This window comes from Staurois parvus, unplaced genomic scaffold, assembly GCF_062004578.1.
Source record: "Staurois parvus isolate SC_StPar_1 unplaced genomic scaffold, SC_StPar_1.0 ptg001122l, whole genome shotgun sequence".
Taxonomy (NCBI): Eukaryota; Metazoa; Chordata; class Amphibia; order Anura; family Ranidae; genus Staurois; species Staurois parvus.
In genome coordinates this window covers 1,199,839-1,225,000 of record NW_028318918.1, presented here as the reverse complement: position 1 = coordinate 1,225,000, position 25,162 = coordinate 1,199,839, and the positions used below count along the sequence as shown (strand labels likewise).

The 25,162-nt window shown below is 47.4% G+C and overlaps 1 protein-coding gene across 5 annotated transcripts in view; it reads right to left on the bottom strand.

Annotated features, from left to right (window-relative positions):
* The window catches only part of PKNOX2 (PBX/knotted 1 homeobox 2), a 683,220-nt gene that overhangs the window by 233,613 nt on the left and 424,445 nt on the right, over positions 1 to 25,162 (bottom strand). For all 5 annotated transcript variants that reach the window (XM_089658998.1, XM_089658994.1, XM_089658997.1 and 2 more), the window contains one exon: positions 12,901 to 12,997. The gene's annotated coding sequence lies outside the window, so the exon portion shown is untranslated. The remainder of the gene's footprint in view (positions 1 to 12,900; positions 12,998 to 25,162) is intronic.

The window sequence follows — 25,162 nt, the reverse complement described above, 5'->3', positions numbered from 1 at the left end:
GAGATTCGTTTTGAACTTTCCTCCAGTTAAAAGAAGAAGAAAAAAAAAGTCTCAGGGAGCGAATCTTTTTTTGGCCCGGGGTTAAAATGTCATTTCTAAGTGGAAGGAAATGACCGGCTTTTCAGACCAACCTTTCACCGATCGGCACACAAGTATATATATATATATATATAAAAAATAATAATAAAAAAAAGTAATTGACTTTTTTTTTTTTAATAAACGTTTTAATGCAGTGGCTTTATTGCCAATCAAATCTGACAGAGCTCATTAAAGCATTGTATGCCAAGAACCAAAATATATAGGCTGATCCTGGCAGCACTTTAAAAACGCAGCTCCTTTATAGAACGCATTAACTCGCTTTGGGCCTTGAGATGGAAATGAAAGTCATGTCAATAAAAGTGAAAGAAGCTGCTTTTTATTTTTCGGCAGAGTTTTGAGTCGGGCCCGGTTCACTGTGTTAAAATTAAACGAGAGCGAGGTTTTTCTTTTTTACGGCGCTTACTAATAAATACTCTGCGGACGCAGAAAACATGTTCCCACTTTATGAAACGCAGAATACGATTTTGGTGAGCGAATTACATTAGCAATAATTGTCCCTGTTAAGGGATTTTTTTGGCAGTGGATCATGCGGTATTGCATTTAATGTGCGCGTAATCATCAAATAACAAGCAGCCGCAGAGCTCGGCGAGATGTTAAATATGGTCGAGCGGAGTTACACACCGCGCTGGCTCTGCGCATATATAATATGACCGTGCCTGGGCTTTATAGGCCGTGGTTACGGTGCTGCCCAACACCCCCTCCCACTTTAACAAAGGTCGGTAGGATTGACCTCTGCCTGCAGTAATTAGCACTGGTATTAAAATCGAGATAATACGGATAAATACGAAGTTGAAGTGGTGGTAAAGCTCAGACATGAAACAAAGCACATCCCTCTATAGTGTGTACTTGTCTCAATCCAGAGTACTAAGTGTCATTTCTGTCAGCTGCCTCTGCTTTCACTTCTGAAAAGTTTTCTGACACCAAGAGAAAAAAGGTGACAGGGGGGAGAGCTCCAGCGCACAGCCTGCGATTGACAGCCTCAGATCTGTGCCTGCGTGCTGTGTGAAGGGGGATGTGTCCCTTCCCTCCAATCAGCTCCCTCTATAGTGTGTACTTTTCTCAATCCAGAGTAATAAGTGTCATTTCTGTCTGCTGCCTCCTTCCAAGAGAAAAAAGGTGACAGGAGAAAGAGCTTCAGCACACAGCCTGCAATTGACAGCCTCAGATCTGTGCCTGCGTGCTGTGTGAAGGGAGGTGTGTCCCTTCCCTCCAATCAGCTCCCTCAGCATATCCCTATATAGTGTGTATTTGATTCAGTCCAGAGTACTAAGTGTCATTTCTGTCTGTTGCCTCCTTCTTCTGCTTTCACTTCTGACATGTTTTCCTGACACCAAGAGAAAAAAAGTGACAGGAGAAATAGCTCCAGCACACAGCCTGCAATTCACAGCCTCAGCTCTGTTCATGCATGCTGTGTAAAGGGGGATGTGTCCCTTCCCTCCAATCAGCTCCCTCTATAGTGTGTACTTTTCTCAGAGTAACAAGTGTCATTTCTGTCTGCTGCCTCCTTCCAAGAGAAAAAAAGGTGACAGGAGAAAGAGCTTCAGCACACAGCCTGCGATTGACAACCTCAGCTCTGTTCCTGCGTGCTGTGTTAACAGGGATGTGTCCCTTCCCTCCAATCAGCTCCATCAGCATATCCCTCTATAGTGTGTACTTGATTCAGTCCAGAGTACTAAGTGTCATTTCTGTCTGCTGCCTCTGCTTTCACTTCTGACAAGTTTTCCTGACACCAAAAGAAAAAAGGTGACAGGAGAAAAAGCTCCAGCACACAGCCTGCGATTGACAGCATCAGCTCTGTTCCTGCGTGCTGTGTGAAGAGGGATGTATCCCTTCCCTCCAATCAGCTCCCTCAGCCTATCCCTCTATTGTGTGTACTTGATTCAATCCAGAGTACTAAGTGTCATTTTTGTCTGCTGCCTCCTTCCAAGAGAAAAAAGGTGACAGGAGAAAGAGCTCCAGCACACAGCCTGTGATTGGCAGCCTCAGCTCTCTTCATGCGTGCTGTGTGAAGGGGGATGTGTCCCTTCCCTCAAATCATCTCCCTCTATAGTGTGTACTTGTCTCAGTCCAGAGTACTAAGTGTCATTTCTGTCTGCTGCCTCCTTCCTCTGCTTATACCTCTGACAAGTTTTCCTAACACCAAGAGAAAAAAGGTGACAGGAGAGGGAGCTCCAGCACACAGCCTGCGATTGACAGCCTCAGCTCTGTTTCTGTGTGCTGTGCTGTGTGTGTGTGTGTGTGGGGGGGGGGGGGGGGAGGTGTCCCAATCATTACTGAGTTTAGTTTTGCTGTGTGTAATTTAAGCTCTCCACCCCCTTTTTTCTGACAGATCAGACAAGCTTTGTCAATTTTGGATTTTGAATTATGTAGAGAAGAGAAGACTGCAGATAAACAGGTACAACTTATGTAGGAGGATTTGTTTAATCCCTGTGTATCACCTGAGACCAGTCATTTCACTGGGTTTATTTAAGGGTGCACAACCACTTTAAGCCCGGGTTCACACTGATACGGTGCAGCACATCGCATGTGATCCGCAGAAGAACCGTACCGCATTCCTGTGCAAATCACTTGCAATATTTTGTGCGGTGCGATTTGAGCGGTGCAATTGGCTCAAATTGCACCGCATCCGCACCCAAATAGTGCAGGATTCTTTCTTTTGTCTGCACCAGAATCGGATCGCATGGGTGTGATCCGATTCTGCACATCGCACCGCATTTTGTGAACCGACTTCGGGGTGTTGTTATCTTAAAATACACACCCGCAGCAGTTCTCATGAATAGGGTGCGATTATGATGCGGTGTGGAAATCGCACGAAACTCTGCAAATTCTGCACCGCATCAGTGTGAACCTGGGCTCAGGCTCGGTTCACACTGCCATGACTTAGGATCCCACCTGTGAGACCCCCAAGTCACATGACATGTGAAATCCCATGTTAGTCAATGAGAGCCGTCTTAACCACTTCAAGTCCGGACACTTTTCCCCCTTTCCAGTCTGGACACTTTCACCCCCTTCCAGTCCGGACACTTTCACCCCCTTCCAGTCCGGACACTTTCACCCCCTTCCAGTCCGGACACTTTCACCCCCTTCCAGTCCGGACACTTTCACCCCCTTCCAGTCCGGACACTTTCCCCCCCTTCCAGTCCGGACGCTTTCACCCCCTTCCAGTCCGGACGCTTTCACCCCCTTCCAGTCCGGACACTTCCCCCCCCTTCCAGTCCGGACACTTTCCCCCCCTTCCAGTCCGGACACTTTCCCCCCCTTCCAGTCCGGACACTTTCCCCCCCTTCCAGTCCGGACACTTTCCCCCCCTTCCAGTCCGGACGCTTTCACCCCCGTCCAGTCCGGACACTTCCCCCCCCTTCCAGTCCGGACACTTTCCCCCCCTTCCAGTCCGGACGCTTTCCCCCCCTTCCAGTCCGGACGCTTTCACCCCCTTCCAGTCCGGACACTTCCCCCCCCTTCCAGTTCGGACACTTTCCCCCCCTTCCAGTCCGGACACTTTCCCCCTCTTCCAGTCCGGACACTTTCCCCCCCTTCCAGTCCGGACGCTTTCCCCCCCTTCCAGTCCGGACGCTTTCACCCCCTTCCAGTAAGGACACTTTCACCCCCTTCCAGTCCGGACACTTCCCCCCCCTTCCAGTCCGGACACTTTCCCCCCCTTCCAGTCCGGACACTTTCCCCCCCCTTCCAATCCGGACACTTTCACCCCCTTCCAGTCCAGACACTTTCCCCCCCCTTCCAATCCGGACACTTTCCCCCCCTTCCAGTCCGGACACTTCCCCCCCCTTCCAATCCGGACACTTTCCCCCCCTTCCAGTCCGGACACTTTCCCCCCCTTCCAGTCCGGACACTTTCCCCCCCCTTCCAGTCCGGACACTTCCCCCCCCTTCCAGTCCGGACACTTTCCCCCCCTTCCAGTCCGGACGCTTTCACCCCCTTCCAGTACGGACACTTTCACCCCCTTCCAGTCCGGACACTTCCCCCCCCTTCCAGTCCGGACACTTTCCCCCCCTTCCAGTCCGGACACTTTCACTCCCTTCCAGTCCAGACACTTTCCCCCCCTTCCAGTCCGGACACTTTCACCCCCTTCCAGTCCGGACACTTTCCCCCCCCTTCCAATCCGGACACTTTCACCCCCTTCCAGTCCGGACACTTTCTCCCCCTTCCAGTCCGGACACTTTCCCCCCCCTTCCAATCCGGACACTTTCACCCCCTTCCAGTCCGGACACTTTCTCCCCCTTCCAATCCGGACACTTTCACCCCCTTCCAATCCGGACACTTTCACCCCCTTCCAGTCCGGACACTTTCACCCCCTTCCAGTCCGGACACTTTCCCCCCCCTTCCAATCCGGACACTTTCACCCCCTTCCAGTCCGGACACTTCCCCCCCCCCTTCCAGTCCGGACACTTTCCCCCCCTTCCAGTCCGGACACTTTCCCCCCCCTTCCAATCCGGACACTTTCCCCCCCCTTCCAATCCGGACACTTTCACCCCCTTCCAGTCCGGACACTTTCACCCCCTTCCAGTCCGGACACTTTCTCCCCCTTCCAGTCCGGACACTTTCACCCCCTTCCAGTCCGGACACTTCCCCCCCCCTTCCAGTCCGGACACTTTCACTCCCTTCCAGTCCGGACACTTTCACTCCCTTCCAGTCCGGACACTTTCACCCCCTTCCTGCACAGGCCAATTTTCAGCTTTCAGCGCTGTCACACTTTGAATGACAATTGCGCGGTCATGCAACACTGCACCCATATTAATTTTTTAGCATTTTTTTGAGACAGATAAAGCTTTATTTTGGTGGTATTTATTCACCGCTGGGATTTTTAGTTTTTCTGCTATGTAAATGAAAAAGTCCAAAAATTTTGAAAAAAGTGTTTATCTTATAACATTTTGCAAATAAATATTTCATCATAAATCTTGGCCACAATTTATTCCGTTATCTTTTTAGTAAAAAAAAAAAAATAAGCCAAATTAATTTATAACCAAAAATTATAATTTTTAAACATTTTTTTTTACATTTTAATTTTTTTTTAATATTATTACTTATGTTTTTTTTTTTTACATACTGTCACCCTAGCAGTACAGTGTCACCATGGTGACACTGTACTACTTGTGGGGGGTGATGAAGATTTTTTTTTACACTGATTGCTTTTACAGCCTTTATGGGTGTAAAAGCAATCATTTCTCCTTCTCTTTGGGTGCATTCTTGCAGCCATTGAGAAATACTGTGTGAGCTGTGATTGGTCACAGCTTGTCACATGGTACAAGGCTGTTGTGAATAGCCCTGTACCATGTGATCTCTGTGATCATTCACAGATTTCACACGTAGTAAGCAATGATGTCAGAAGTGACATCTTGCTTACTACTCTGCATGTGATTACTGATTGGCCAATCAGTGATCACATGATCGGGGACCTCACACAGAGGTCCCGTACGACGATTGGTGTTCCACTGTGTGTGGAGGACACAGCGGGTACCGGATCGCGGTGCTGCTCGCTCCCAGGGAGCACGCACAAGCAGGGGGCGGGGAGGCCGTTTATAAACGGCCACCCACCCCTGCACTCCCACCGTCCGGCCGTTTATATACATGGGCCGGACGGGAGGTGGTTAATTAGCACCATTAAAGTCGCTCCGACTGCAGAAAAGGTTCCCGGACTACTTCAAGGCGACTTCTATCCGACTTTAATGGAAGTTGCCTCCAAGTCGGATCCTCAGCTATATTGATGTGATTTGGATCCGACATTAGCATCAAAGTCGCATCAAAATCGTACTCAAGTCACCAAAAAAATTGCCAAGGAAGCCATCTGGCAAAGTCGCACCCAAAGTCCCGCAACTTTCAGTGTGAACCGAGCCTAAATCTCAGCTCCAGCAGATATAAAAGACGCACACTTATCTATTTATTACAGGTACTTATATAATGCCGTCAATTTCATAATAAATGAATGCTACTCTGTATTTATTGATACATTGTGTACGTTTTTTTTTTTTTTCTAAATTCAAACACCTGAATTTGACCTGGTATCAGCCTCTTACACTCCCCTGTACAGCAGAGCTCAGACTACAAGAGGGAGAGGTAGCGCAGGGAGCCAATCGGTTTTACTGTAGGCTTGCATGCTAGCGAGGAGCATGCTGATAGGAGGAGAGAGCAGAGTGATGGAGGGAGAAGCTCATTAGTTTGCTGCTTTTTACTGTCTGGTCCGCTGAGAACTGCAGTCCCTCTGCAAAGGAGGCAGGTGGGACTTGTACTTTTTTTTTCCATTCACAACTCTCTGTGAATGAATCGTGTGGATGTGTGGGAGGGGCCACGCATAGCTGTGCCGAATTCAAATTTTACAGGAGGCAGTGGGGGTAAAGACCCCCAGATCCAGATCCTGGGGAGGGGGGCGCTGTGGACCGTGCTAATGGTGTAACATAAAACATGGTCACAAAGGTGGCGTTTTAATGGGCTTTTAATTGGCTATACCAATTAAAAATGCATTCTGGGCTCTCCAATAAGCAAGCCCAGCACTAGCTCTGCAGGCTGAAGAACAAGACAGCTCCATCTGTACAGGAAAGAAGGGAGGGGGCTTCTCTCCTATGAATCATTCGGCTCTGTGAGACCATCCCGCTATCCATGTCAGTAAACCAGCAACTTCAACTACCCGGAGTAAAAGGCTCACACTTGTCACTGATGTTTTATTCTGGAACGTGGCAAAGGAAATATATGGAAAAAGAAGTCAGTGGGATTAAACAATGCCTCAGGATTGCTGATCCATGGAAGTATAAAAAAATACATTGCACCTGTGGTGAGTAGGAAGGGTTCCCCCCATCAGTGGTATTAGTTCATTGGTACCAGTGGGAGGAATAATGTCCCATCATTGGTGTCAGTGGAAGGAAAAGTGCCCCATCATTGGTGTCAGTGGAAGGAATAGTGCCCCATCGTTGGTGTCAGTGGGAGGAATAGTGCCCCATCATTGGTATCAGTGGAAGGAATAGTGCCCCATCATTGGTGTCAGTGGGAGGAATAGTGCCCCATCGTTGGTGTCAGTGGGAGGAATAGTGCCCCATCATTGGTGTCAGTGGGAGGAATAGTGCCCCATCGTTGGTGTCAGTGGGAGGAAAAGTGCCCCATCGTTGGTGTCAGTGGGAGGAATAGTGCCCCATCGTTGGTATCAGTGGGAGGAATAGTGCCCCATCGTTGGTGTCAGTGGGAGGAATAGTGCCCCATCATTGGTGTCAGTGGGAGGAATAGTGCCCCATCATTGGTGTCAGTGGGGGGAATAGTGTCCCATCATTGGTGTCAGTGGGAGGAATAGTGCCCCATCATTGGTGTCAGTGGGAGGAATAGTGCCCCATCGTTGGTGTTAGTGGGAGGAATAGTGCCCCATCATTGGTATCAGTGGAAGGAAGAACCAAGACAGCACCATAGCACAAGGTGGAGTATGGCGGTAAATGGCCATCGATGATGAATGGAACAGGCCCCCCCTGAGCTGAATATTTAAGGCAGCCATGTGAAACGACAACCTCTCTTTATGTCCTCTGCACACAGCCAGTGTCATCTAGGACATCAACAGCAGTAAAAAAAATCAGTTCAGCCTCACAGCCAGACACATGTACTGTTAGATCTCATTCCAATTGTTGTCTCCTTTGCTAATTTCATGGCATTTAGTCACGTCAGTGTTCTCACAGTCAATACGGGAAGAGATAACCTCATCTTACGACGCAGGCTCGCAGACCATACTCATGAGCAGATAGATTTTCTTCGTCAATTGTAATGCGTCTCCCGAGGCAGAAACACTGAGTCACATATCAGAGCCCAACCTGACCCCCCTGTGAAAGTTTACACAAGTACCAGTCCAGGCCGGTAATGGAGACTTCAAAATCAATGGGGTCTAGTGGGTTCTGGGGAATAAATAGCTTCACTTGTAGGCTGAAATAAATGGCACTGGGGGCTATCGAATATCATATCTCCAGCTATTCTGCAATGGGCAACAGACACACCTTTTATCTCCAACATCTACGTCAGAAGACTCCAGTCACCCCTCCTTATGTGCAGATGGAACAAATTGAATAGTTAAAAGATTAACAGTTATTGTACAAAATCTGTTTTTTAATTTACAGAACCCAATTTATAACCATTAATACGATGAAAAACTCTAAAGCCAGTCGCCTAAAGTGAACCGTTCACTCTGTTCACCTCCCCTCCAGTCTATTCAGCAAATTTCTAAAAGGAGCAGAATGCTGGTAGTTCTCAAAAACTCACAATGCCCAGGTCTAGAGCAATGTTTCTACCCTCCAACCTATTTTGAAATACAACGCATGTGCCATGCCTGGCACAGAATTATGGCCATCTTAACAGAATGTGTTGCCATGGTCAAGTGGACACTATTTTCTATAGCTGAGGTTTACAATCTTTCCAAAGGGCCAGTTTACTGTCTATAAGACGTTAGGGTGAGGGCAAAATTTGACCAGTCGTAGTAGAAAATGGCCAGTGGATATAACCGATGCCCCATCATTGGTATTAGTGGGAGGAATAGTGCCCCATCATTGGTGTCAGTGGGAGGAATAGTGCCCCATCATTGGTGTCAGTGAGAGGAATAGTGCCCCATCATTGGTATCAGTGGGAGGAATAGTGCCCCATAATTGGTATCAGTGGGAGGAATAGTGCCCCATCATTGGTGTCAGTGGGAGGAATAGTGCCCCATCATTGGTATCAGTGGGAAGAATAGTGCCCCATCATTGGTATCATTGGGAGGAATAGTGCCCCATCATTGGTATCAGTGGGAGGAATAGTGCCCCATCATTGGTATCAGTGGGAGGAATAGTGCCCCATCATTGGTATTAGTTGGAGGAATAGTGCTCCATCATTGGTATTAGTGGGAGGAATAGTGCTCCATCATTGGTGTCAGTGGGAGGAATAGTGCCCCATCATTGGTATCAGTGGGAGGAATAGTGCCCCATCATTAGTATCAGTGGGAGGAATAGTGCCCCATCATTGGTGTCAGTGGGAGGAATAGTGCCCCATCATTGGTGTCAGTGGGAGGAATAGTGCCCCATCATTGGTATCAGTGGGAGGAATAGTGCCCCATCATTGGTATCACTGGGAGGAATAGTGCCCCATCATTGGTATCAGTGGGAGGAATAGTGCCCCATCATTGGTATCAGTGGGAGGAATAGTGCCCCATCATTGGTATCGGTGAGAGGAATAGTGCCCCATCATTGGTATCAGTGGGATGAATAGTGCCCCATCACTGGTATCAGTGGGAGGAATAGTGCCCCATCACTGATATCAGTGGGAGGAATAGTGCCCCATCATTGGTGTCAGTGGGAGGAATAGTGCCCCATCATTGGTATCAGTGGGAGGAATAGCGCCCCATCATTGGTATCAGTGGGAGGAATAGTTCCCCATCATTGGTATCAGTGAGAGGAATAGTGCCCCATCATTGGTATCAGTGGGAGGAATAGTGCCCCATCACTGGTATCAGTGGAGGAACAGTGCCCCATCATTGGTGTCAGTGGGAGGAATAGTGCCCCATCATTGGTATCAGTGAGAGGAATAGTGCCCCATCATTGGTATCAGTGGGAGGAATAGTGCCCCATCACTGGTATCAGTGGGAGGAATAGTGCCCCATCATTGGTGTCAGTGGGAGGAATAGTGCCCCATCATTGGTATCAGTGAGAGGGATAGTGCCCCATCATTGGTATCAGTAGGAGGAATAGTGCCCCATCATTGGTATTGGTGGGAGGAATAGTGTCCCATCATTGGTATCCGTGAGAGGAATAGTGCCCCATCATTGGTGTCAGTGGGAGGAATAGTGCCCCATCATTGGTATCGGTGGGAGGAATAGTGCCCCATCATTGCTGTCAGTGGCAGGAATAGTGCCCCATCATTGGTATCAGTGAGAGGAATAGTGCCCCATCATTGGTATCAGTGGGAGGAATAATGCCCCATCATTGGTATCAGTGGGAGGAATAGTGCCCCATCATTGGTGTCAGTGGGAGGAATAGTGCCCCATCATTGGTATTGGTGGAAGGAATAGTGCCCCATCATTGGTATTGGTGAGAGGAATAGTGCCCCATCATTGGTATTGCTGAGAGGAATAGCCTCTCAGAATATCCTTGCAGAAACCTGCTAGCTCCTTCCATGGTGGGTATTGGACAGCTTCCAGAAAATTGATTTAAAAGCAGGAGGTCCAGGCAAAATCAGTGGGGAACCCCCCTAGTGGCCAGAGGACGCTCTGATGCTGAAATAATTGCCAAGGCTATATGGGCTCATCAACTGGTCATGGCTACGGCTTCCCCATGACCCCCTGGGCAGTTTGGTTCTGATGGGATTTGTTCCTTCCAACTTCTAACATAGCTTTGGTAATGTATTAATTCTAGGCTGTGACGCTGTCAAATGATGTGTCTATTTCATGCTGAAATGCTCACATTATTATTGGTGTGTGATGACTATAAGATATATCCTCCGGTGTGTCGTGTGATAATAAAAGTGGAAGTTTTGACAGCGCAAGAATATTGCAGTTGTATTGTTATTTCTTGGAGTGTCGGGTGAATGCTACGATGTGCCAGGGTAGGTATTCATTGGGTAGAGGGTCTTTCACAATGCGTAGAACATGTAGTGGTTTAAATCAGTGTTTCTCAACTCCAGTCCTCATGGACCCCCAACAGGTCATGTTTTCAGGATTTCCCTCAAATGAAACAGCTGTGGTAATTACTAAGGCAGTGAAACTGATCAAATCTCCTGTGCAAAATAATGGAAATCCTGAAAACATGACCTGTTGGGGGTCCATGAGGACTGGAATTGAGAAACACTGGTTTAAATGCTGATTAAAAGGTACCTGTGTGACTACATGTTGATTGTGTGCGTGTATATGACTTGCTTTTAGTTATTGCACCCAGCATTGCCATTACACCACTTCCTGTCGGCTGCACACTTAGATGTAGCCTCTTAGTTACATAGTTAGTCTGGCTGAAAAAAGACAAAAGTCCATCCAGTTCAACCATAGAAGAAAAAAAAAAGTTATAATCCTACACCCACAGTTGATCCAGAGGAAGGCAAAAAAAAAACCCAGCAAAGCATGATCCAATTTGCTCCTGCAGAGAAAAAAATTCCTTCCTAGTTGGTGGGCTTTATGCGTCGATAGATAAACATTTACTGTGCTGAGAGCATGTTCCCTGCACCCTCCCAGCACAGTAGCTAAACTGTCACGGAAAGCTCCCAATTCACACTTGCGTTCCTGAGCTTTCGTTCACGTGACCGCCCATCACAGAGGTCACCCGCCTCCACCTCTCGGCATGTCCATCCACTTAAAGGTCCGGGAGGTGGCAACGAGAAGGGCCTACGATGGGAAAAACTGAAAGGACTGTAACAAACTGCTTCATAACGGCCTTCAAGAACACCCTTGTATCTCTTACCCCACAGCACACACTCCAAGCCTGGAGGCCAGATGGCCAACCAGAGGCCGGATCTCCAACACATACTGGCAGAAGTTTGCAATTATAACAGGTAAGTCATTTTGGAACTGAAACGACTGTAACAAACTGCTTCATAACGGCCTTCAAGAACACCCTTGTATCTCACCCCACAGCACACGCTCCAAGCCAGGAGGCTGGATGGCCAACCAGAGGTCACAGGCCTATCCAGAGGCCGGATCGCCAACACATACTGGCAGAAGTTTGCAATTATAACGGGTAAGTCATTTTAGAGCTGAAACGACTGTAACAAACTGCTTCATAACTGCCTTCAAGAACACCTTTGTATCTCTTACCCCACAGCGTACGCTCCAAGCCAGGAGGCCAGATGGCCAACCAGAGGCCAGAGGCCTATCCAGAGGCCGGATCTCCAACACATACTGGCAGAAGTTCGCAATTATATTGGGTAAGTCATTTTGGAACTGAAACAACTGTAACAAACTGCTTCATAACGGCCTTCAAGAACACCCTTGTATCTCTCACCCCACAGCTCACGCTCCAAGCCAGGAGGCCAGATGGCCAACCAGAGGCCACAGGCCTATCCAGAGGCCGGATCGCCAACAAATACTGGCAGAAGTTTGCAATTATAACGGGTACGTCATTTTAGAACTGAAACGACTGTAACAAACTGCTTCATAACGGCCTTCAAGAACACCCTTGTATCTCTTACCCCAACGTACACTCTCAAAGCCAGGAGGCTGGATGGCCAACCAGAGGCCAGTGGCCTATCCAGAGGCCAGATCGCCAACACATACTGGCAGAAGTTCGCAAATATAACGGGTAAGTTATTTTAGAACTGCAACAACTGTAACAAACTGCTTCATAACTGCCTTCAAGAACACCCTTGTATCTCTTACCCCATAGCGCACGCTCCAAGCCAGGAGGCCGGATGGCCAATGAGAGGCCTGTCCAGAGGCCAGTCGCCAACACATACTGGCAGAAGTTCGCAATTATAATGGGCAAGTCATTTTGCAACTGAAACGACTGTAACAAACTTCTTCATAACGGCCTTCAAGAACACCCTTGTATCTCTTACCCCACAGCATACTCTCCAAGCCAGGAGGCTGGATGGCCAACCAGAGGCCAGTGGCCTATCCAGAGGCCGGATCGCCAACACATACTGGCAGAAGTTCGCAATTATAATGGGTAAGTCATTTTGGAATTTACTCCAACGTTACCATGTCTACAGTTATATCACAGTTTGGTTTATTTTTTAGCACAGGTGAACTTTAAAATATCTATACATCAGGACTGCAGAGGCTCCATGGGATTGGAGTTCACAAGGGCATTTGTTTCAGCAGGTAGGGTCAGATGGCAGCCAAGTGTAATATTGATTTAGATATCTTACCGTGCAGCGCGACACAGGAAGCAGAAGATCTGGGGACTTTCTGTACAAAACGCAGAACTGAATGGAAGGGTAAACCTCTGCTTATTATCCCATATACCTGCAGAGAGAAAATGTGAAGCTGTTATGTCAGACATGCGTGATCTTAGATATGTGTATAGAATCCAGGCCATTACCGAAGGCAGCATGGGAGGGCCAGGATGTTTTTTTTTTTCTTCTTCATAAAAGCTGAAACCCGGATAAAAAGATATTGCTAAATAGATTCATCATGCATGTTTTTCCTGGAATCTTGGTGAACTTTGTGTATTTCCTCCAGATTTGTGTAGTAATCCAGTGTGAGACTTCCTGTTATAAAGACTGCTCACTGCTACTCTCTCTCTTTGTGCAGGGTGACTGGTCTTGTCTCCGCCCCCTCCTTTAGTTTTCTGTAGTGGGTGGAGCTTCCTGTAATAAAGACCGCTCACTGCTACTCTCTCTCTTTGTGCAGGGTGACTGGTCTTGTCTCCGCCCCCTCCTTTAGTTTTCTGTAGTGGGTGGAGCTTCCTGTAATAAAGACCGCTCACTGCTGCTCTCTCTCTTTGTACAGGGTGACTGGTCTTGTCTCCGCCCCCTCCTGTCGTTTTCTGTAGTGGGTGGAGCTTCCTGTAATAAAGACAGCTCACTGCTGCTCTCTCTCTTTGTACAGGGTGACTGGTCTAGTCTCCGCCCCCTCCTGTAGTTTTCTGTAGTGGGTGGAGCTTCCCAGGCAGAGGGTCAAGGGTTATGCAGCCTCATAGGACAATTAGGGGAGAATGCAAACTTCTACAAGTTTTAACCATTGCTCTGCTGCACACTGATAGAAGTCACAAGACTGCCCTAACTCCGGATGAGAAAGGTATTTAGCAATTCATATTTACTAAAATAATTGCATTTCCATGTTGTGTGTACTGTGGGAGACCAGATATAGTGAATGCAGGGTCCGGGGTTTAGTAACAATTTAACAAAAAATCTCTCTCCTTATGTGTATTACAGCTTTGCTTTATTCAAGATATTATAGGTTAAAGCCAAACTAAACTCTCCCACAATTGTTAAAATAAAAAAAAATACAATAAACAAAAATCTCTCTTGAATAGCATTACCTATTTTAACCACTTGACCTCTGGAAGATTATCTCCCCCCCCCCCCCCCCTTCCTCACCAGGGCATTTTTTGCTTTTTGGCACTGCGTTACTTTAACTGACAATTGCTCAGTCATGGAACACTGCACGCAAATGAAATTTATATCATTTTTTTCACACAAATAGAGCTTTCTTTTCGAGGTATTTTATCACCACTGGGTTTTTTATTTTTTGCCCCATTAATGAAAAAAGATCAAAATTAAAAAAACAAAAAATATTTTTTTCTGTTCTATAAAACAAACAATAAAAAAATTTAAATAATCAAATTTCTTCATAAATTTTGGCCAAAATGTATTCTGCTACATAGTTTGGGTAAAAAAAAATCCCAATCCCAATCTCAGTATATATACTATACTATATAAATTAATAGTATATATATTGGATTTTTTTATACTAGTAATGGCATTGATCAGCGACTTATAGCGGGACTGCGATAGTATGGCAGGCAATGTGACACTAACTGACACTTTTGGCACTCTGTGGAGACCAGTGACACATGCTAAAAATATACAGTCACTGTACTAATGACATTAGCTGGGAAGGGGATAAACATCAAGGCAATCAAAGGGTTAAATGTGTGCCTAACCAGTGTTTATGTGTGTACTGTGAGGTGCGTTCACTAAGCGATGTGCCGTTTTTTATTCCCTGCTTTGCAGGGAAACAAAAACTAGCACATCCCCACTGAAAGGGCAGAGCTATGTATCGTTTACACTGACAGAGCTCTGCTCTGTCTTCCTCCTCTCCGATCAGTGGGTGCTGGCGGTCAATCATTGGTTGGCACCCGCTGATTGGCTTGTGCTGTGACTATTCACAGCACAGCCGGCGTACCAACGGCATGTGAGGGCGCCACCCTGGCGGTGCTATATCATGTACTAGATATGTGATCTGTCACAGGAGAGCTGCTCTGCCGCAGTCGGAAGTGGTTAAAGTGGTTGTAAAGGCTTGTAGGTTGTAAACCACCTTCACGCAGCTTCCCTTCAGGACATAAATACATACCTGACCCCAATCTTGATCCAGAGCTGAGGCTCTCTCCATCCTCATTGGCTCAGGCTGCTGCCAATTAGAGCAAATTACAAGGAAGCGGGGGGTGGGGTCGAGCCCCGCTCTGTGTGTCTTATGGATTCGCAGAGTGGAGCTCGGGAGCAAATATGGACTAGTGCCCCCATAGCAAGGGCTGTGCTAAGGGGGCACTTGGTGGGGGGGAGGGGCCAGATGTGCGGTCAGCAGACCCGAAAAGAAGATGATCAGGGCTGCTCTGTGCAAAACCACTACACAGAACAGGTAAGTAGGACACGTGTTATTTTACCACGAATTAAAACGAACATTTACTATCACTTTATTCCTTATGATGCTAGCCTTAGTAAATAGATAGGAAGCTATATTATATTTACTTGTTTTACATTTCTTCAGTTGCTTCCTGTTTTCTGGCCTAGGCCATAATGATGTCCTACATCCCAGGTGTATTTCCTTCTTTCACCTGGAGTAGGGGCTTTCTCAGCTAAGCATGTCCTCCTACCTGCATGTCTGAGCTAAAGGTAGATGGATTCCAGGAAGTAAATTATTATTATTATTATTATACAGTATTTATAAAGTGCCAATAGTTCGCTCAGCGCTGTACATTACAAAGGGGGACAGAACATGTGACAGAACAATACCAATACAATGCAAAACATGAGGGGATCGAGGGCCCTGCTCTTTCGAGCTTACAATCTAGGAGGGAGGGGGTGGTGGCACAGGAGGAGATAGCTGTGGGGGATGGAGTGGTAGGAAGAGTGGAGGAGGTCGGCAGGTTAGCAGGTTAGCAGGGGGTGGGGTAGGCTTTCCTGAAGAGATGGGTTTTCAGGGTGCGCCTAAAGGAGAGGAGAGTAGGTGATAATCTGATGGGTTGGGGCAGGGAGTTCCAGAGGATGGGTGACACCCTGGAGAAGTCCTGGAGGCGGGCATGGGAGGAGGAGACCAGGGAACTAGAGAGAAGGAGGTCTTGCGAGGAGCGGAGTGTGCGTGCTGGGTGGTACTTGGATAAAATAATGCATGAATCATCTGCCCTTACTCAAGATGGCCACAGCTAAAAAATGGGTTGTTTTTCAAAGTGATATCTAAAGCATGGAGACACGGATGGAGGGGGGGGGGTTGCCCTAAATATTAAAAATGAATGAACTATGGCATCCCCCCCCCCCCAGAACTTATAAAAATTAATAAAAATGTAAAAAGTTGCAATGCACAGAAGGAACATTCTTTCTTAACACATGAATCATTACATGGGAAGATCTGAATGGAAATGACATTTCTAGACGTCTATAATATCCATATTCTTGTCTAGACATCATTATTATTAGGAGGTGATGAATGTTTTTATAATGTTCCGAACGCTCAAAACAATCCACGTATTTTTATTCTGAATTATTTAAATTACAATTGTAGAAAACGAGATACAAAAAAACCGGGAAAAGTGGAGGAGGTCATACATTGTCGACGTAATGCGCAGACTCCGGTGTCCCTTCTGTCCCTGCGGTGCTTCAGCCCGAGGAGGTGACAACACTTTCCAAAGCCTCTAATTCTGCTGACTCGGTGTCACTGCCAGGGGTGGACTGACCATTCTGGTGCTCGGGCACTGCCCGAGGGCCCGGGGTCTGTAGGGGACCCCATTAGATGACCTTGGTACCTTTCATAGGCTTTTTTGGGTGTTGTTTGAGTGTGGGCGAGGACACAGGGGCCCCATGATCCCCTATTGCCCGGGGGTCCCCATGAGTTGTCAGTCCGCCCCTGGTCACTGCCCATCTCCTGACTTCCATGGAAAATCACCACCCTGGTGCTGACCGCACTGGGCTTCCTTCTTCCTGCAAGCCCAGCTTCTGTCACACCGGTATACAGACAGTAAGGGCTTGTTCACACTAGCAGATGGGGGGCGGTAAAACCCTGTGGTTGAGCTGCACTCCCCCCCAACCACTACCCACTTTAGCCGGCGGGGGTTTGGCATGTACCCCCATGGCAGGGCCGCAATGATTTTGTATCCAATTGTGAAAACAAAAGGGGGGAGGCAGGGTAATGGCCCGTGGGTCTGCAATTCTCTGTGCTTATGAATTTTTGTGCGGATCCGCAGCGGCACCACCCACACAGATGTGAACCGGGGGTCAAAAAAGAAAAGTCAGCAGCTACAAAAACTGTAGCTGCTGACTTTTATAAAACAGCCATTTACCTGTCCCTCGAATTTGCGGTGTCGGTGTCTCCGCAGCCCGTTTCACCAACCGTCCGGTGTTCCCGGCGCCAGCATCTTGTGTGTGTGCACCCGGCTGTGACAACTTGGGTGCCCACTGTGCATGCACCTTGTGAATGGACCTGTAATCTTCTGGGACCTGTCACGTGTCCCAGAAGACTACAGGGAGGGAGGACTACTTCTGCTTCTGATTGCCTAGGTGATCGCAGTGGAAGTGGGAGCGGGTACCTGTCAATTTCGGGTACCCACTCCCCAAAGGTGCCAATCCTTTATGAGGAACGGGGGACCAGTCTTTAAAGCGGTACTTCCCCTTTTGGGTGGAGCTCTGCTTTAAGCCAGGAACAGTAGGGGGAGGCCAGAACTGAGACCTTATACAAGTGGTCTCAGAGAGAGCTACCACTGCCACCCCAAAAGTAGAACAGAACACAGTCAGTAGGATCCTGAGCTCAGGCCAGTACTCACAATGTCCCAGGGCAGCTACACACCTTCCACCCTCCACCAGGCACTCTTCATGGGGTTCTCCAGACCAGATCCTTGGGTCTTCTTGTATAGCTGGGACCTCGATGAACATCACCAGACTCCAGCAGGACTGCCTAAAGCAGCAACCCCTGAGGCTGGGATCTTCTCCAGCAGGACAAGAACAGGGCTGCTCCAGACCCCAGACTATTTATGTTCCCTCCATCCACCTACTGGGCACACCTCCCCAGGTATTGGTTAAAGCACAATAAATATTCAAGCTGCCCATTTGACTCTCCCAGCCCTCTATGTTCTGGAAGCCTCCAGAATGCAGAAGGGAGCAATCAAACCCACAGCCTGTGAGATCTGGAATTGCACAAAGAAAAGAACAGTCGCTCCAATGATTACAGAGGAGCTACAAAACTAAATGTACCTTCCATGCTCTACTAGGAGGGTGCAACATCTTTATAATAGTAATGATATAATTATAGCAGCATTTTGGCACTCCCGCCAGCAGCATTTTGGTAATTCTTGGTAGCAGTATTTTGGCACTTCTGGCAGCAGCATTTTGGCACTCCTGGCAGCAGCAATTTGGTAACTCATGGTAACAGAATTTTGGCACTCCTGGCAGCATTTTAGCACTCCTGGCAGCAGCATTTTGGCACTTCTGGCAGCAGCATTTTGGTACTCCTGGCAGCAGCATTTTGGCAACTGTTGGCAGCAGCATTTTGGCACTTCTGGCAGCAGCATTTTGGTACTCCTGGCAGCAGCATTTTGGTAACTTGTGGTAACAGAATTTTGGCACTCCTAGCAGCATGTCAGCACTCCTGGCACCAGCATTTTGGCACTTCTGGCAGCAGCATTTTGGTACTCCTGGCAGCAGCATTTTAGCAAATGTTGGCAGCAGCATTTTGGCAACTGTTGGCAGCAGCCTTTTGGCAACTGTTGGCAGCAGCATTCTGGCACTCCTGACAGTAGCATTTTGGCACTTCTGGCAACAGCATTTTAATACTCCTGGCAGCAGCATTTTAATACTCCTGGCAGTAACATTTTGGTACTCCTGGCAGCAGCATTTTGGCACTCCTGGCAGCAGCATTTTGGAACTCCTGGCAGCAGCATTTTGGTACTCCTGGCAGCAGCATTTTAATACTGCTGGCAGCAGCATTTTGGCACTCTTAGCAGCAGCATTTTGGCACTCTTGGCAGCAGCATTTAGCCACGTGTTGCCACATCAAGTGTTTGAGAGTTAATTCATTTCATCGGCCAGACTAAAAATGTATTCTGGTCATTGAAATGAATTAATACGCCTAGTTAGTACATTTAGATGCGTTTCGACGCGTCAAGCATTTTTTTTTTCTGCCAAAACGCCACTGCTTCTGGATGCACTGGCAGTTGGGGTTTTTTCTTCTGTCTTTAAAATCCTCTGTGTGCAAGGACATCTAGGCAAACATTGGACGAAACGCCAGACGCCCCTAAAAGCAGCATTAAAAGTGTCCGTTGAGGTCTTAAGATTAGACGTTGCAGATTTACAGCTGTCGCCGCGGCAAAAAGATTCACCGACCGGCAGCTGCCACATGTTCTATGGAAGGAGTAAAGTCTTTAGCATCCAAATCCCTTAGCGCTCTTAAATACAAAAAAAAAAAAAAACAACAGGAAACGTTATGACTTCAATAAAAATCAAGAACATTTCCAGAACCATTAGTACTCATTATGACCACAGGAAAAGTTTTCCACGAGCAGATGTATGCCAGTCACCGCCGTGGTCCAAGCACAAAACATTGGCAGCCGTTTCAATAAGCTGCACGCTTGGACTTGCCTTCTCTGGCAGGGTCCCGGTGGAGCTCATTCCGAGCTTATTTTCTACGCAGGCCTCTGAAAAAAGGTGAAGAATTGAAGGCTGGAGCCACAGCAAACTGCAAACGGTTGCCAAGAGCAGAATGAGGTCAGCACATGCAGCGCGGGGTGTCAGGAGGCCTGTGCACTGTACGCCGAGGAGGCAGACGCTGGCTTTGTGTCATCCCTCCCTGGTGGAAGCAGAGCTGCTGAAACGAGCAATGGAGCTGGGCTCTGTCAACACACATTACGAATTATGGTCCCCCTGGTCAAGGTTTCACAACACAACCCGCCGACACATAACACAGAAGACGCAACCTGTGGCAAAGTTTATTTTATTCATGTCGTGCCAATTAAATCTACAGCACAGAGAACTATTCACACCAGATCCTACCTCCAAGGGTGTAGACCAGCCTCTCTCAACCCTTGATGTAGATGGAACCCTACGAGGAATCCTTGACGTAGGTACAACCCTGCGAGGAACCCTTGACATAGGTGGAACCCTACGAGGAACCCTTGACGTAGGTGGAACCCTACGAGGAACCCTTGACGTAGGTGGAACCCTACGAGGAACCCTTGACATAGGTGGAACCCTATGAGGAACCCTTGACGTAGGTGGAACTTCACCCTTCCCATCAACGTTATGTCATTCACCTTCTGCCCCCTTTCTTAACCACTTACCCTCCAGATGGTTTTACCCCTTTACGACCAGGGCATTTTTTTGCTATTCAGCATTGGGATACGTGCCAATTAAATCTATACCACAGAGAACTATTCACACCAGATCCTACCTCCAAGGGTGTAGACCAGCCTTTCTTAACCCTTGACGTAGGTGGAACCCTACGAGGAACCCTTGACATAGGTGGAACCCTATGAGGAACCCTTGACGTAGGTGGAACTTCACCCTTCCCATCAACGTTATGTCATTCACCTTCTGCCCCCTTTCTTAACCACTTACCCTCCGGATGGTTTTACCCCTTTACGACCAGGGCATTTTTTTGCTATTCAGCATTGGGATACGTGCCAATTAAATCTATACCACAGAGAACTATTCACACCAGATCCTACCTCCAAGGGTGTAGACCAGCCTCTCTCAACCCTGAGGTACCCTTGACGTAGGTGGAACTTCACCCTTCCCATCAACTTTATGTCATTCACCTTTTGCCCCCTTTCTTAATCACTTGCCCCCAGGATGGTTTTACCCACTTATGACCAGGGCATTTTTTTGCTATTCAGCACTGGGATACATGCCAATTAAATCTACATCACAGAGAACTATTCACACCAGATCCTACCTCCAAGGGTGTAGGCCAGCCTCTCAACCCTTGACATAGGTGGAACTCTACGAGGAACCCTTGACGTAGGTGGAACCCTATGAGGAACCCTTGACGTAGGTGGAACTTCACCCTTCCCATCAACTTTATGTCATTCACCTTCTGCCCCCTTTCTTAACCACTTACCCTCCGGATGATTTTACCCCTTCATGACCAGGGCATTTTTTTGCTATTCAGCATTGGGATACGTGCCAATTAAATCTACACCACAGAGAACTATTCACACCAGATCCTACCTCCAAGGGTGTAGACCAGCCTCTCTCAACCCTGAGGAACCCTTGACGTAGGTGGAACTTCACCCTTCCCATCAACTTTATCTCATTCACCTTCTGCCCCCTTTCTTAACCACTTGCCCTCCGAATGGTTTTACCCACTTAGGACCAGGGCACTTTTTGTTATACAGCACTGGGATACTTTAACTGGTAATTGCGCGGTCATGCAACACTGTATCCAAATTACTTTTTTTTTTTACATTTCATGCAAATAGAGCTTTTTTTTAGGTTTTTTTTTCTTGCCACATTAACCAAAAATGAACAAAAACACTGTATCCAAATTAAATTTAAAAAAAAAAGTCATGCAAATAGATCTTTTTTTGAGGTGGGTTTTGTTTTTGTTTTTTTTGCTACATTAACAAAAAATGACCAAAAATACTGTATGCAAATTACATTTTTTTTAAAATTTTCATGCAAATAGATCTTTTTTTGAGTTTTTTTTTTTTGCTATATTAATGAAAAATTACCAAAAACACTGTATCCAAATTACATTTTTTAAACAATTTCATGCAAATAGATCTTTTTTGAGGTGTTTTTTTTTATTTTTTGCTATATTAATGAAAAATGACCAAAAATTAAAAAAAACAAACAAAAAAACTACTTTCTGTTCTAAAACTTATTCCAAAAAATATAATTTCTTCAGAAATTTAAATTCTGCCACGTTTCTTTGGTAAGAAAAAAAATATCCCAATAGGTGTATATTAATTGTTTTTTGTGTGAAAGTTACCGTATATACTCGAGTATAAGCCGAGTTTTTCAGCACATTTTTTGTGCTGAAAAACGGCCCCCTCGGCTTATACTCGAGTCAACGTCTGCAGGGGGCTGCTGTCTCTTACCTGGCTCCGGTCCCACGACGATCCGGTCCAGGAAGTGCGGCTGCTCCTTCATTCGGTTCGTCCACTGGATGTTCGCGCGGCTGCTCGGCTCCACCTTCTCACCGGTGATTGGCTGCCAGAACTGTAGCTCAGGAAAGGCACACAGGCGGCCAATCACCGGCGAGGAGGCGGAGCTGAGCAACCCCGCGAAAATCGAGTGAAGGAGATGCAGGTAAGTGTGCCGTGCTTAGGTGCTGCTGCAACCACATATGCTGGCTGCAGCAGCACCATACTAGAACAGAGGTCAGCAAGTGTCAGTGGGAGGAATAGTGCCCCATCATTGGTGTCACTGATACCAATGATGGGGCATTATTCCTCCCACTGACACCAACGATGGGGCACTTTTCCTCCCCCCCACTGACACCAACGATTGGGCACTATTCCTCCCCCCCCCCCACTGACACCAATGATGGGGCACTATTCCACCCCCCACTGACAACAATCATGGGATACTATTCCTCCCCCCCATTGACACCAACGATGGGGCACTTTTCCTCCCCCCCACTGACACCAAGGATGGGGCACTATTCCTCCACCCCCCCACTGACACCAATGATGGGATACTATTCCTCCCACTGACACCAATGATGGGATACTATTCCTCCCACTGACACCAATGTTGGGACACTATTCCTCCCACTGACACCAATGATGGGGCACTATTCCTCCCACTGATACTAATGATGGGGCACTATTCCTCCCACTGATACTAATGATGGGGCACTATTCCTCCCACTGACACCAATGATGGGGCACTATTCCTCCCACTGACACCAATGATGGGACACTATTCCTCCCACTAATACCAATGATGGGGCACTATTCTTCCCACTAATACCAATGATGGGGCACTATTCCTCCCACTGATACCAATGATGGGGCACTATTCCTCCCACTGACACCAATGATGGGACACTATTCCTCCCACTGACACCAATGATGGGACACTATTCCTCCCACTAATACCAATGATAGGGCACTATTCCTGCCACTGATACCAATGATGGGGCACTATTCCTCCCACTGACACCAATGATGGGGCGCTATTCCTCCCACTGACACCAATGATGGGGCACTATTCCTACCACTGATACCAATGATGGGGCACTATTCCTCCCACTGACACCAATGATGGGGCACTATTCCTCCCACTGATACCAATGATGGGGCACTATTCCTCCCACTGACACCAATGATGGGGCACTATTCCTCCCACTGATACCAATGATGGGGCACTATTCCTCCCACTGACACTAATGATGGGGCACTATTCCTCCCACTGATACCAATGATGGGGCACTATGCCTCCCACTGACACCAATGATGGGGCACTATTCCTCCCACTGATACCAATGATGGGGCACTATTCCTCCCACTGACACCAATGATGGGGCACTATTCCTCCCACTGATACCAATGATGGGGCACTATTCCTCCCACTGACACCAATGATGGGGCACTATTCCTCCCACTGACACCAATGATGGGGCACTATTCCTCCCACTGATACCAATGATGGGGCACTATTCCTCCCACTGACTCCAATGATGAGGCACTATTCCTCCCACTGACACCAATGATGAGGCACGATTCTTCCCACTGGTGTTCCCACCCTTGGCTTATACTCCAGTCAATAGTTTTTCCCAGTTTTTTGTGGTAAAATTAGGTACCTCGGCTTATATTCGGGTCGGCTTATACTCGAGTATATACGGTATAATGTCTCAAACTATGGGATATATATTTGAAAATTGATCAATCCTGATGTACTGAGGCCCTTAAAATGCCAGGTCAGTACAAATATCCCCCAAATGACCCCCTTTTGGAAAGCAGACAGTCCAAAGTATTTAGTAAGAGGCATGGTGAGTTTTTTGAAGTTGTAATTTTTTTGTCACAATTTTTTTGAAAATGAAAAAATTAAATAAAATTGAATACTGTAGCTGCTGACTTTTAATATTGGGGCACTTACCTGTCCAGGGATCCAGCGATGTCCTCACCCTGCACAGATTCTTCAATCAGCCGTCAGGTGCTGGCGCCGCCATCTTGACTAAGGGAAACCGGCGAATCGAGCTGCGCTTTGTGAATGGGCTGCTGTCCTCTGGGACCTGTAATGTGTCCCAGAGGGCTGTGGGGGGGGGGGAGGATTGGGGCCGATCTTCCAGCTCAGCTGGCCCCCCCCCCCAAAAAAAGGTGCCAAATGTGACAGTGGACGGGAGGGGGGGGAGGCAGATAAGCGGAGCTTCCACTTTTGGGTGGAACTCCACTTTATATACTGTAACCAGTGCAGTACAGCATCATCACATGACTGGTGTGGCAGTGATCAGGGATAGACTGATGACAGTTTGTTTTATTATTTTTTTTTAATATTTTGTAACTTTTTTTTATTTTTCTAACACTTTAAATTTTTTTTACTATATATTTTTTTTTTTTTACATACTGTCATCAGAGTAGTTCAGTGTCACCGTAACAGAAATGTTTTGAATGGGTTACATTCATAACAGCCATGATTACTATTGTGTGCTGTGATTGTCCCACAGCTATCACATGGTACAGGATGCTGTGATCGGCCCAGGTACCATGTGATAGCTGTGGGCCAATCACAGCAAATCCCTCTTAGGAATGACAGCTGTTATGCGATCACATAATCCACCCCCCGGCCAATCAAAGCAAACCGCTGTGTCAAATTAATCTACAGTGCCTAGAGCCTCTTGAGACAGGGGTGTCAAGCTCAATTTCATCGCGTGCCGCATCAGCATTATGGTTGCCCTCAAAGGGCTGGTTGAACCCCACCCCTCTTACATCAGATGTCACGAGCCCCACCCCCCAACCAAGTCCAAGAGTCCCCCACCCTCCTTTACATCATAGTGCACCCCCTTTACCTCATGCTGCTGCTAGGAAGATGATAGGAGCCTGGAAGCAGAAAGTGCAGAATCTGGAGGAGGACCAGAGGAGGGCTGGAGTCAGCTGCCGGAGTCGGCTGAATGCTGAGACCAGGGGAGACGAAGACAAGGAAGTGCAGATGTCATGAGCCCCCCCCCCTTACCAAGTCCAAGAGTCCCCCACCCTCCTTCTTTACATCATAGTGCACCCCCTTTACCTCGTGTTGCTGCTAGGAAGAAGATAGGAGCC